The sequence below is a fragment of the Ambystoma mexicanum genome, chromosome 9, assembly GCF_040938575.1.
Source record: "Ambystoma mexicanum isolate Mex_15411 chromosome 9, UKY_AmexF1_1, whole genome shotgun sequence".
NCBI classification, from domain to species: Eukaryota; Metazoa; Chordata; class Amphibia; order Caudata; family Ambystomatidae; genus Ambystoma; species Ambystoma mexicanum.
The window spans coordinates 942,698,971-942,712,511 of NC_090931.1; positions in this window are offsets into that span (position 1 = coordinate 942,698,971).

Genomic DNA, 13,541 nt, shown 5'->3' on the forward strand with positions numbered 1-13,541 from the left:
GTGCCATAATCGCTAACGAGTTAGCGGCCTTAACTGTCGTCGCCCCCACTGTTAAGACCTTCTTTCCAAAGGCATCTTGCCTTCTAGCTTCACTGTCAGGAGGTGTTGTGCACTTGTGCTGGGTTCTGGCTTTCCTGCTAGCCGCCGCTGACACCACTGATTCAGAAGAAGGTTGTGCAACCAAACACTTTGGCGTAGAGTCCGGGGCCTTGAATTTTTTCTCTAACCTGCCCTTAACTGCAGGCTCCGAAAATGGATGGCGCATGGTACGTAAGCCTTCTTGCCAAACGTGGTCCAGGATCGTAACAGAGAAAACCGCTTTTCTTCTCTTTCCCCTGTGGTCAAATAAGAAACACTCTTTCCATTCTTCCTCTGGGGTCAGACCAAACTCAACACAGGCTTTTGCCATCATGGCATGAAAAGCCCCAATGTCATCTGGGGGAGACGGTTGCGCCGGACTTCTAAGAGCCTCTATTTCTCCGTCAGACTCCCACATTGGGTCTCTTGATGGTGACGATGAAATGGCCGAGATGGAGTCCATAGGACCTTGGTCTGACTCAGAGTCCTGTAGCTCAACCTCCTCCGGGTGGGAACGAGGAGGTTCTGTGCTCATCGGCCGGGAAGCCGGCAACTCAGCCGCGGACGCTGAACGCAGAGGGGCACCTGCCGCATCGACGATAGGTGTTACCGGAGGCGTACCCATAGGAGGCAGTCTAGCATCCAGCTGACTTAAAAGGGACTGCAGTGTAGATAACACCTGAAGACACAGCACCGACTGCGGATTCAACAGAGGAGACGCAGGTAGAACATTCTGCACTCCCGTCGTCGTCGAAGGGCCAACGCACTGTAAGCTGAGATTTGTTGGATGAACCACAGGCTCTCGTTCCTTCTCCATCGACGACACCGAGAGGGCAGACTTCTGTTGCATTAGGGTATCCGGTAGAATGGCGTCATACGCAGAAGGCTGCCAAGACCCTGGTACATCGACCATCGACGATGAAAACCTGGGGCCCTTGTCGATTGCCGCCACTGGGGCCGACGACACTACTGTAGAGAACGATAGTGCAGCCGGCAGTGAAGCCGTCGACGACGGGACTCCCGTTGACGACACTGGCAGTTGTGGCGCAGACTTGTCAGGCGATCCCGCCTTTTTTTTGAGTCTCTGGACAAGTACTTTGAAGATTCTCTACTCGAGGAAGACCTATGATGGTCTCCTGAGGAGGGGCATCTCGAAGAGTCCTTTTTGTCCTTTTTCGAAGAAGTAGAAGAAGAAGATTTTTCTGCATTTTTCGGGAGTGGTCAGATTGACCATGTTTTGATGATGAGGGAGCCCCTTTAGTCAGATGTTTCCCTGAAGAGGGACGACTCTTTTCTGTAGGCCGTGGTTTCTTTGTCGGAGGCTCAGCCGACACCGACCGGCAAGGAACTGCGGGGTAAGGCCTCTCCGATGCTGGACTGCACACCAATCCTACCACAGATGGAGGGTAGGCCCCTTCGTTCAGCCACAATATCAGACGCCGATTGTGGTCCTTCAACGTTTTCTGTGAGAAACCTTGGCAGATGTCACAGGTATCCGCGGAGTGATGAGGGTAGAGGCAATAGAGGCAGTCCATGTGCCCATCCCCTTCATAAACCTTTTTCATTCCGCACGTAGCACACGGGCGAAAAAACGCTTTCCCTGACATTGGGAAAGAAATGACTACAACCCACAAAAGTGTAGAAAGCATGAGGTGATCCTGACACTTTGGAGACGGTTGAAATGTAAGGAGAAGCCGCGAGGGCGGGTCTATTTATGCCCTACATCCTATTGAGTGGTGCGTAAGCGTCCCAAAAGGACGTCGATAGGACACTAAAGTGTCGAAGTTTTCCAAAGACTCTTTTAAAAAAGACTGAGGGTTCCCGGCCTGACGACGGGGAATATTCTAAGCATGTGAATCTATGAAAGATCCAATGCTGGACAAAAGAGATATAAATCAATTTTCAATAAGTTTATTCATCAATTATAAAAAAGATAATCACCAAAGTCTTTCACCTGAAGAAACCAATGCACAAATCCATTCTAACAAATACAAGACCACACACATCTAATGGCACATAATACAAATTTTACAGTAAAAGATCCTGCAAAAGTGCAAAGATCAGAGGCCGATTAATGGAATTAATGTGCGCTGAAAATTCCCGCGCAAGAGTGCAAAATCATGCGAATCGCAGTTCAAGTGCGAAAATCGCAGTGCAAGTGCGAAAATCGCAGCAAAACCCGCGCACATCGATTCATGGAAGTCCGTGCGCGAGTAAAATCTGGGATGTGCGCTGAAAATCTGCATGGCGCACGCCGGTGCACAGGTCATCTAACGGTGTGCGCTACGACCACAGCGAAAGCGCACATAGCGCGACGCACATAACAAAAGTAGGCGTAACACAGGGCGTGACACGCGGAATGGGGAACAACGCGTGAAAATGTAGGCGTCACGGGGGAAGTACAGGAGGCAAGTGTGCGGAACGCCCACACGCTCGCCTACAACATGTATTCATGGAATTGAATAGGGCAAACCAGCGCACGGGCGAAGACGCACACAGGCCTAAACACGTCCGCCACACTAAGGCAGGTGGTAGCGTCCCAAAATGTGCGCCAAAATGTGCGCTAACAAAAAGCATGTATATACAGCTCTGATGATTGTCCCATACTGTGGCCCTCTAGGACAAATGACGTGCAAAGGGGTACGCGACAAACACTGTCAAAAATAGCGTGTGCGTATATTTCGGGGATGCGCGGGAAGTTTCACACGCGATTGGCCTTGGGCAAGCGTGGTACGTGTAAATCTGGGGTTCGCGGGAAGTTTCACACGCGATAGGCCCTGTGCGAGTGGGGTGCATGTATTCCTGGGGTTCGCGTGAAGTTTCACACGTGATTGGCCTGGGTACGTGTAAATCTGGGGTTTGCGGGAAGTCTCACACGCGATTTCAGCAGGGTACGTGTATTTCGGGGGTGCCGTGGAGTCCTACACGTCAATTGGCAGTGTGGCTCCTCCCAGGTGTTCGCTCTATACCCTCCACAGCCCCTGCAGGCACCCCACACCACAGGGGACTACCCTGCACCCCTGGTCATGTCCCGCAGGCAGCCCATCCACCATGGGCATGCCCCCAGGGCAAGCCACATGTCAGCTTGCACTACTGATCACCAACGCATGACCCCCTCCACCCCCACCCCCCAGCACTGAGGGGCAACTGCCATCAGGCCCCCACTCATGTCCCCCAGCACCCCCACTACCCAGCAGTGCAGGGCACCTGCCAGCAGGCCCCAACTCATGTCCCACACATGTCCCCCAGCACCCACAACCCCCAGCAGTGCAAGGCACCTGCCAGCAGACCCCCACTCATGTCCCCTTGCACTCCCACCCGCTGCAGTGCAGGGCACCTGCCAGCAGGCCCCCACTCATGTCCCCAGCACCCCCGCCCCCAAGCAGTGCAGGGCACCTGCCAGCTGGCCCCCACTCATGTCCCACACATGTCCCCCGGCACCCCCACCCCCCAGCAGTGCAGGGCACCTGCCAGCAGGCCCCCACTCATGTCCCACACATGTCCCCCAGCACCCCCGCCCCCCAGCAGTGCAGGGCACCTGCCAGCAGGCACCCACTCATGTCCCCTTGCACCCCCACCCCCCAGCAGTGCAGGGCACCTGCCAGCAGGCCCCCACTCATGTCCCACACATGTCCCCCAGCACCCACACCCCCCAGCAGTGCAGGGCACCTGCCAGCAGGCCCCCACTCATGTCCCACTCATGTCCCCTTGCACCCCCACCCCCCAGCAGTGCAGGGCACCTGCCAGCAGGCCCCCACTCATCTCCCCCAGCACCTCCACCCCCCAGCAGTGCAGGGCACCTGCCAGCAGGCCCCCACTCATGTCCCCCAGCAACCCCACCCCCCAGCAGTCAGGGGCACCTGCCAGCAGGCCCCCACTCATGTCCCACACATGTCCCCCAGCACCCACACCCCCCAAAGTGCAGGGCACCTGCCACCAGCAGGCCCTCACTCATGTCCCCCAGCACCCCTACCCCCCAGCAGTGCAGGGCACCTGTCAGCAGGCCCCCACTCATGTCCCACACATGTCCCCCAGCACCCCCACCCCCCAGCAGTGCAGGGCACCTGCCAGCAGGCCCCCACTCATGTCCCCCAGCACCCCCACCCCCCAGCAGTGCAGGGTACCTGCCAGCAGGCCCCCACTCATGTCCCACACATGTCCCCCAGCACCCACACCCCTCAGCAGTGCAGGGCACCTGCCACCAGGCCCCCACTCATGTCCCACTCATGTCCCCTTGCACCCCCACCCCTCAGCAGTGCAGGTCACCTGCCAGCAGGCCCCCACTCGTGTCCCCCAGCACCCCCACGGCCCAGCAGTGCAGGGCACCTGCCAGCAGGCCCCCACTCATGTCCCCCAGCACCCCCACCCCCCAGCAGTGCAGGGCACCTGCCAGCAGGCCCACACATGTCCCACACATGTCCCCCAGCGCCCCCACCACCCAGCAGTGCAGGGCACCTGCCAGCAGGCCCCCACTCACGTCCCACTCATGTCCACTTGCACCCCCAACCCCCAGCAGTGCAGGGCACCTGCCAGCAGGCCCCCACTCATGTCCCGCAGCACCCCCACCCCCCAGCAGTGCAGGGAACCTGCCAGCAGGCCCCCACTCATGTCCCACACATGTCCCCCAGCACCCACACCCCCAGCAGTGCAGGGCACCTGCCAGCAGGCCGCCACTCATGTCCCCTTGCACCCCCACCCCCCAGCAGTGCAGGGCACCTGCCAGCAGGCCCCCACTCATGTCCCACACATGTCCCCCAGCACCCACACCCCCCAGCAGTGCAGGGCACCTGCCAGCAGGCCCCCACTCATGTCCCCTTGCACCCCCACCCCCCAGCAATGCAGGGCACCTGCCAGCAGGCCCCCACTCATCTCCCCCAGCACCTCCACCCCCCAGCAGTGCAGGGCACCTGCCAGCAGGCCCCCACTCATGTCCCCCAGCAACCCCACCCCCCAGCAGTCAGGGGCACCTGCCAGCAGGCCCCCACTCATGTCCCACACATGTCCCCCAGCACCCACACCCCCCAAAGTGCAGGGCACCTGCCACCAGCAGGCCCTCACTCATGTCCCCCAGCACCCCTACCCCCCAGCAGTGCAGGGCACCTGTCAGCAGGCCCCCACTCATGTCCCACACATGTCCCCCAGCACCCCCACCCCCCAGCAGTGCAGGGCACCTGCCAGCAGGCCCCCACCCATGTCCCCCTGCACCCCCACCCCCAGCAGTGCAGGGTACCTGCCAGCAGGCCCCCACTCATGTCCCACACATGTCCCCCAGCACCCACACCCCTCAGCAGTGCAGGGCACCTGCCACCAGGCCCCCACTCATGTCCCACTCATGTCCCCTTGCACCCCCACCCCTCAGCAGTGCAGGTCACCTGCCAGCAGGCCCCCACTCGTGTCCCCCAGCACCCCCACGGCCCAGCAGTGCAGGGCACCTGCCAGCAGGCCCCCACTCATGTCCCCCAGCACCCCCACCCCCCAGCAGTGCAGGGCACCTGCCAGCAGGCCCCCACTCATGTCCCCCAGCACCCCCACCCCCCAGCAGTGCAGGGCACTGGCCAGCAGGCCCCCACTCATGTCCCCCAGCAGTCAGGGGGAACCTGCCAGCAGGCCCCCACTTATGTCCCACACATGTCCCCCAGCACCCACACCTCCCAGCAGTGCAGGGCACCTGCCAGCAGGCCCCCACTCATGTCCCCTTGCACCCCCACCCCCCAGCAGTGCAGGACACCTGCCAGCAGGCCCCCACTCATGCGCCCCAGCACCCCCACCAGTCAGGGGCACCTGCCAGCGGCCCCCACTCATGTCCCACACATGCCCCCCAGCACCCACACCCCCCCAGCAGTGCAGGGCACCTGCCAGCAGGCCCCCACTCATGTCCCCCAGCACCCTCACACCCCATCAGTGCAGGGCACCTGCCAGCAGGCCCAAACACATGTCCCCCAGCACCCCCAACCCCAGCAGTGCAGGGCACCTGCCAGCAGGCCCCCACTCATGTCCCACTCATGTCCCCTTGCACCCCCACCCCACAGCAGTGCAGGGCACCTGCCAGCAGGCCCCACTCATGTCACCCAGCACCCCCACCCCCCAGCAGTGCAGGACATCTGCCAGCAGGCCCCCACTCATGTCCCACTCATGTCCCCCAGCACCCCCACCCCCCAGCAGTGCAGGGCACCTGCCAGCAGACCCCCACTCATGTCCCCCAGCACCCCCACCCCCCAGCAGTGCAGGGCACCTGCCAGCAGGCCCCCACTCATGTCCCACACATGTCCCCCAGCACCCCCACCCCCCAGCAGTGCAGGGCACCTGCCAGCAGGCCCCCATGCATGTCCCACTCATGTCCCCCAACACACCCACCCCCCAGCAGTGCAGGGCACCTGCCAGCAGGCCCCCACTCATGTCCCACACATGTCCCCCAGCACCCCCACCCCCCAGCAGTGCAGGGCACCTGCCAGCAGGCCCCCACTCATGTCCCACTCATGTCCCCTTGCACCCCACCCCCCAGCAGTGCAGGGTACCTGCCAGCAGGCCCCCACTCATGTCCCCCAGCACCCCCACCCCCCAGCAGTGCAGGGCACCTGCCAGCAGGCCCCCACTCATGTCCCCCAGCACCCCCACCCCCCAGCAGTACAGGGCACCTGCCAGCAGGCCCCCACTCATGTCCCACACATGCCCCCCAGCACCCGCACCCCCCAGCAGTACAGGGCACCTGCCAGCAGGCCCCCACTCATGTCCCACTCATGTCCCATTGCACCCCCATACCCCAGCAGTGCAGGGCACCTGCCAGCAGGCCCCCACTCATGTCCCCCAGCACCCCCACCCCCAGCAGTGCAGGGCACCTGCCAGCAGGCCGCCACATATGTCCCACTCATGTCCCCTTGCACCCCCACCCACCCAGCATTGCAGGGCACCTGCCAGCAGGCCCCCATTCATGTCCCCCAGCACCCCCACCCCTCAGCAGTGCAGGGCACCTGCCAGCAGGCCCCCACTCATGTCCCACACATGTCCCCCAGCACCCACACCCCCCAGCAGTGCAGGGCACCTGCCAGCAGGCCCCCGCTCATGTCCCACTCATGTCCCCTTGCACCCCCACCCCCCAGCAGTGCTGGGCACCTGCCAGCAGGCCCCCACTCATGTCCACCAGCACCCCCACCCCCCAGCAGTGCAGGGCACTGGCCAGCAGGCCCCCACTCATGTCCCCCAGCACCCCCACCCCCAGCAGTCAGGGGCACCTGCCAGCAGGCCCCCACTTATGTCCCACACATGTCCCCCAACACCCACACCCCCCAACAGTGCAGGGCACCTGCCAGCAGGCCCCCACTCATGTCCCACACATGTCCCCCAGCACCCCCACCCACCAGCAGTGCAGGGCACCTGCCAGCAGGCCCCCACTCATGTCCCCTTGCACCCCCACCTCCCCAGCAGTGCAGGGCACCTGCCAGCAGGCCCCCACCCATGCCCCCCAGCAGCCCCACCAGTCAGGGGCACCTGCCAGCAGGCCCCCACTCATGTCCCACACATGTCCCCCAGCACCCCCACCCCCCAGCAGTCAGGGACACCTGCCAGAAGGCCCCCACTCATGTCCCACACATGTCCCCCAGCACCCACACCCCCCAGCAGTGCAGGGCACCTTCCAGCAGGCCCCCACTCATGTCCCCCAGCACCCCCACCCCCCAGCAGTGCAGGGCACCTGCCAGCAGGCCCCCACTCATGTCCCACACATGTCCCCCAGCACCTGCACCCCCCAGCAGTACAGGGCACCTGCCAGCAGGCCCCCACTCATGTCCCACTCATGTCCCCTTGCACCCCCATACCCCAGCAGTGCCGGGCACCTGCCAGCAGGCCCCCACTCATGTCCCCCAACACCCCCACCCCCCAGCAGTGCAGGGTACCTGTCAGCAGGCCCCCACTCATGTCCCACACATGTCCCTCAGCACCCCCACCCCCCAGCAGTGCAGGGCACCTGCCAGCAGGCCCCCACTTATGTCCCACTCATGTCCCATTGCACACCCACCCCCCAGCAGTGCAGTGCACCTGCCAGCAGGCCCCCATTCATGTCCCCCAGCACCCCCACCCCTCAGCAGTGCAGGGCACCTGCCAGCAGGCCCCCACTCATGTCCCACACATGTCCCCCAGCACCCACACCCCCCAGCAGTGCAGGGCACCTGCCAGCAGGCCCCCGCTCATGTCCCACTCATGTCCCCTTGCACCCCCACCCCCCAGCAGTGCTGGGCACCTGCCAGAAGGCCTCCACTCATGTCCCCCAGCACCCCCACCCCCCAGCAGTGCAGGGCACTGGCCAGCAGGCCCCCACGCATGTCCCCCAGCACCCCCACCCCCCAGCAGTCAGGGGCACCTGCCAGCAGGCCCCCACTTATGTCCCACACATGTCCCCCAGCACCCACACCCCCCAGCAGTGCAGGCCCCCACTCATGTCCCCCAGCAACCCCACCCACACCCCCCAGCAGTGCAGGGCACCTGCCAGCAGGCCCCCACTCATGTCCCACACATGTCCCCCAGCACCCCCACCCACCAGCAGTGCAGGGCACCTGCCAGCAGGCCCCCACTCATGTCCCCTTGCACCCCCACCACCCAGCAGTGCAGGGCACCTGCCAGCAGGCCCCCACTCATGCCCCCAGCACCCCCACCAGTCAGGGGCACCTGCCAGCAGGCCCCCACCCATGTCCCACACATGTCCCCCAGCACCCCCACCCCCCAGCAGTGCAGGGCACCTGCCAGCAGGCCCCCACTCATGTCCCACACATGTCCCCCAGCACCCCCACCCCCCTGCAGTGCAGGGCACCTGCCAGCAGGCCCCCACTCATGTCCCACTCATGTCCCCTTGCACCCCCACCCCACAGCAGTGCAGGGCATCTGCCAGTAGGCCTCCACTCATGTCCCCTTGCACCCCCACCCCCCAGCAGTGCAGGGCATCTGCCAGCAGGCCCCCACTCATGTCCCCCAGCACCCCCACCCCCCAGCAGTGCAGGGCATCTGCCAGCAGGCCCCCACTCATGTCCCACTCATGTCCCCCAGCACCCCCACCCCCCAGCAGTGCAGGGCACCTGCCAGCAGACCCCCACTCATGTCCCCCAGCACCCCCACCCCCCAGCAGTGCAGGGCACCTGCCAGCAGGCCCCCACTCATGTCCCACACATGTCCCCCAGCACCCCCACCCCCCAGCAGTGCAGGGCACCTGCCAGCAGGCCCCCATGCATGTCCCACTCATGTCCCCCAACACACCCACCCCCCAGCAGTGCAGGGCACCTGCCAGCAGGCCCCCACTCATGTCCCACACATGTCCCCCAGCACCCCCACCCCCCAGCAGTGCAGGGCACCTGCCAGCAGGCCCCCACTCATGTCCCACTCATGTCCCCTTGCACCCCACCCCCCAGCAGTGCAGGGTACCTGCCAGCAGGCCCCCACTCATGTCCCCCAGCACCCCCACCCCCCAGCAGTGCAGGGCACCTGCCAGCAGGCCCCCACTCATGTCCCCCAGCACCCCCACCCCCCAGCAGTACAGGGCACCTGCCAGCAGGCCCCCACTCATGTCCCACACATGTCCCCCAGCACCCGCACCCCCCAGCAGTACAGGGCACCTGCCAGCAGGCCCCCACTCATGTCCCCCAGCACCCCCACCCCCAGCAGTGCAGGGCACCTGCCAGCAGGCCGCCACATATGTCCCACTCATGTCCCCTTGCACCCCCACCCACCCAGCATTGCAGGGCACCTGCCAGCAGGCCCCCATTCATGTCCCCCAGCACCCCCACCCCTCAGCAGTGCAGGGCACCTGCCAGCAGGCCCCCACTCATGTCCCACACATGTCCCCCAGCACCCACACCCCCCAGCAGTGCAGGGCACCTGCCAGCAGGCCCCCGCTCATGTCCCACTCATGTCCCCTTGCACCCCCACCCCCCAGCAGTGCTGGGCACCTGCCAGCAGGCCCCCACTCATGTCCACCAGCACCCCCACCCCCCAGCAGTGCAGGGCACTGGCCAGCAGGCCCCCACTCATGTCCCCCAGCACCCCCACCCCCCAGCAGTCAGGGGCACCTGCCAGCAGGCCCCCACTTATGTCCCACACATGTCCCCCAGCACCCACACCCCCCAACAGTGCAGGGCACCTGCCAGCAGGCCCCCACTCATGTCCCACACATGTCCCCCAGCACCCCCACCCACCAGCAGTGCAGGGCACCTGCCAGCAGGCCCCCACTCATGTCCCCTTGCACCCCCACCTCCCCAGCAGTGCAGGGCACCTGCCAGCAGGCCCCCACCCATGCCCCCCAGCAGCCCCACCAGTCAGGGGCACCTGCCAGCAGGCCCCCACTCATGTCCCACACATGTCCCCCAGCACCCCCACCCCCCAGCAGTCAGGGGCACCTGCCAGAAGGCCCCCACTCATGTCCCACACATGTCCCCCAGCACCCACACCCCCCAGCAGTGCAGGGCACCTTCCAGCAGGCCCCCACTCATGTCCCCCAGCACCCCCACCCCCCAGCAGTGCAGGGCACCTGCCAGCAGGCCCCCACTCATGTCCCACACATGTCCCCCAGCACCTGCACCCCCCAGCAGTACAGGGCACCTGCCAGCAGGCCCCCACTCATGTCCCACTCATGTCCCCTTGCACCCCCATACCCCAGCAGTGCCGGGCACCTGCCAGCAGGCCCCCACTCATGTCCCCCAACACCCCCACCCCCCAGCAGTGCAGGGTACCTGTCAGCAGGCCCCCACTCATGTCCCACACATGTCCCTCAGCACCCCCACCCCCCAGCAGTGCAGGGCACCTGCCAGCAGGCCCCCACTTATGTCCCACTCATGTCCCATTGCACACCCACCCCCCAGCAGTGCAGTGCACCTGCCAGCAGGCCCCCATTCATGTCCCCCAGCACCCCCACCCCTCAGCAGTGCAGGGCACCTGCCAGCAGGCCCCCACTCATGTCCCACACATGTCCCCCAGCACCCACACCCCCCCCAGCAGTGCAGGGCACCTGCCAGCAGGCCCCCGCTCATGTCCCACTCATGTCCCCTTGCACCCCCACCCCCCAGCAGTGCTGGGCACCTGCCAGAAGGCCTCCACTCATGTCCCCCAGCACCCCCACCCCCCAGCAGTGCAGGGCACTGGCCAGCAGGCCCCCACGCATGTCCCCCAGCACCCCCACCCCCCAGCAGTCAGGGGCACCTGCCAGCAGGCCCCCACTTATGTCCCACACATGTCCCCCAGCACCCACACCCCCCAGCAGTGCAGGCCCCCACTCATGTCCCCCAGCAACCCCACCCACACCCCCCAGCAGTGCAGGGCACCTGCCAGCAGGCCCCCACTCATGTCCCACACATGTCCCCCAGCACCCCCACCCACCAGCAGTGCAGGGCACCTGCCAGCAGGCCCCCACTCATGTCCCCTTGCACCCCCACCTCCCCAGCAGTGCAGGGCACCTGCCAGCAGGCCCCCACCCATGCCCCCCAGCAGCCCCACCAGTCAGGGGCACCTGCCAGCAGGCCCCCACTCATGTCCCACACATGTCCCCCAGCACCCCCACCCCCCAGCAGTCAGGGGCACCTGCCAGAAGGCCCCCACTCATGTCCCACACATGTCCCCCAGCACCCACACCCCCCAGCAGTGCAGGGCACCTTCCAGCAGGCCCCCACTCATGTCCCCCAGCACCCCCACCCCCCAGCAGTGCAGGGCACCTGCCAGCAGGCCCCCACTCATGTCCCACACATGTCCCCCAGCACCTGCACCCCCCAGCAGTACAGGGCACCTGCCAGCAGGCCCCCACTCATGTCCCACTCATGTCCCCTTGCACCCCCATACCCCAGCAGTGCCGGGCACCTGCCAGCAGGCCCCCACTCATGTCCCCCAACACCCCCACCCCCCAGCAGTGCAGGGTACCTGTCAGCAGGCCCCCACTCATGTCCCACACATGTCCCTCAGCACCCCCAACCCCCAGCAGTCCAGGGCACCTGCCAGCAGGCCCCCACTTATGTCCCACTCATGTCCCATTGCACACCCACCCCCCAGCAGTGCAGTGCACCTGCCAGCAGGCCCCCATTCATGTCCCCCAGCACCCCCACCCCTCAGCAGTGCAGGGCACCTGCCAGCAGGCCCCCACTCATGTCCCACACATGTCCCCCAGCACCCACACCCCCCAGCAGTGCAGGGCACCTGCCAGCAGGCCCCCGCTCATGTCCCACTCATGTCCCCTTGCACCCCCACCCCCCAGCAGTGCTGGGCACCTGCCAGAAGGCCTCCACTCATGTCCCCCAGCACCCCCACCCCCCAGCAGTGCAGGGCACTGGCCAGCAGGCCCCCACGCATGTCCCCCAGCACCCCCACCCCCCAGCAGTCAGGGGCACCTGCCAGCAGGCCCCCACTTATGTCCCACACATGTCCCCCAGCACCCACACCCCCCAGCAGTGCAGGCCCCCACTCATGTCCCCCAGCAACCCCACCCACACCCCCCAGCAGTGCAGGGCACCTGCCAGCAGGCCCCCACTCATGTCCCACACATGTCCCCCAGCACCCCCACCCACCAGCAGTGCAGGGCACCTGCCAGCAGGCCCCCACTCATGTCCCCTTGCACCCCCACCACCCAGCAGTGCAGGGCACCTGCCAGCAGGCCCCCACTCATGCCCCCAGCACCCCCACCAGTCAGGGGCACCTGCCAGCAGGCCCCCACCCATGTCCCACACATGTCCCCCAGCACCCCCACCCCCCAGCAGTGCAGGGCACCTGCCAGCAGGCCCCCACTCATGTCCCACACATGTCCCCCAGCACCCCCACCCCCCTGCAGTGCAGGGCACCTGCCAGCAGGCCCCCACTCATGTCCCACTCATGTCCCCTTGCACCCCCACCCCACAGCAGTGCAGGGCATCTGCCAGTAGGCCTCCACTCATGTCCCCTTGCACCCCCACCCCCCAGCAGTGCAGGGCATCTGCCAGCAGGCCCCCACTCATGTCCCCCAGCACCCCCACCCCCCAGCAGTGCAGGGCATCTGCCAGCCAGCAGGCCCCCACTCATGTCCCACTCATGTCCCCCAGCACCCCCACCCCCCAGCAGTGCAGGGCACCTGCCAGCAGACCCCCACTCATGTCCCCCAGCACCCCCACCCCCCAGCAGTGCAGGGCACCTGCCAGCAGGCCCCCACTCATGTCCCACACATGTCCCCCAGCACCCCCACCCCCCAGCAGTGCAGGGCACCTGCCAGCAGGCCCCCATGCATGTCCCACTCATGTCCCCCAACACACCCACCCCCCAGCAGTGCAGGGCACCTGCCAGCAGGCCCCCACTCATGTCCCACACATGTCCCCCAGCACCCCCACCCCCCAGCAGTGCAGGGCACCTGCCAGCAGGCCCCCACTCATGTCCCACTCATGTCCCCTTGCACCCCACCCCCCAGCAGTGCAGGGTACCTGCCAGCAGGCCCCCACTCATGTCCCCCAGCACCCCCACCCCCCAGCAGTGCAGGG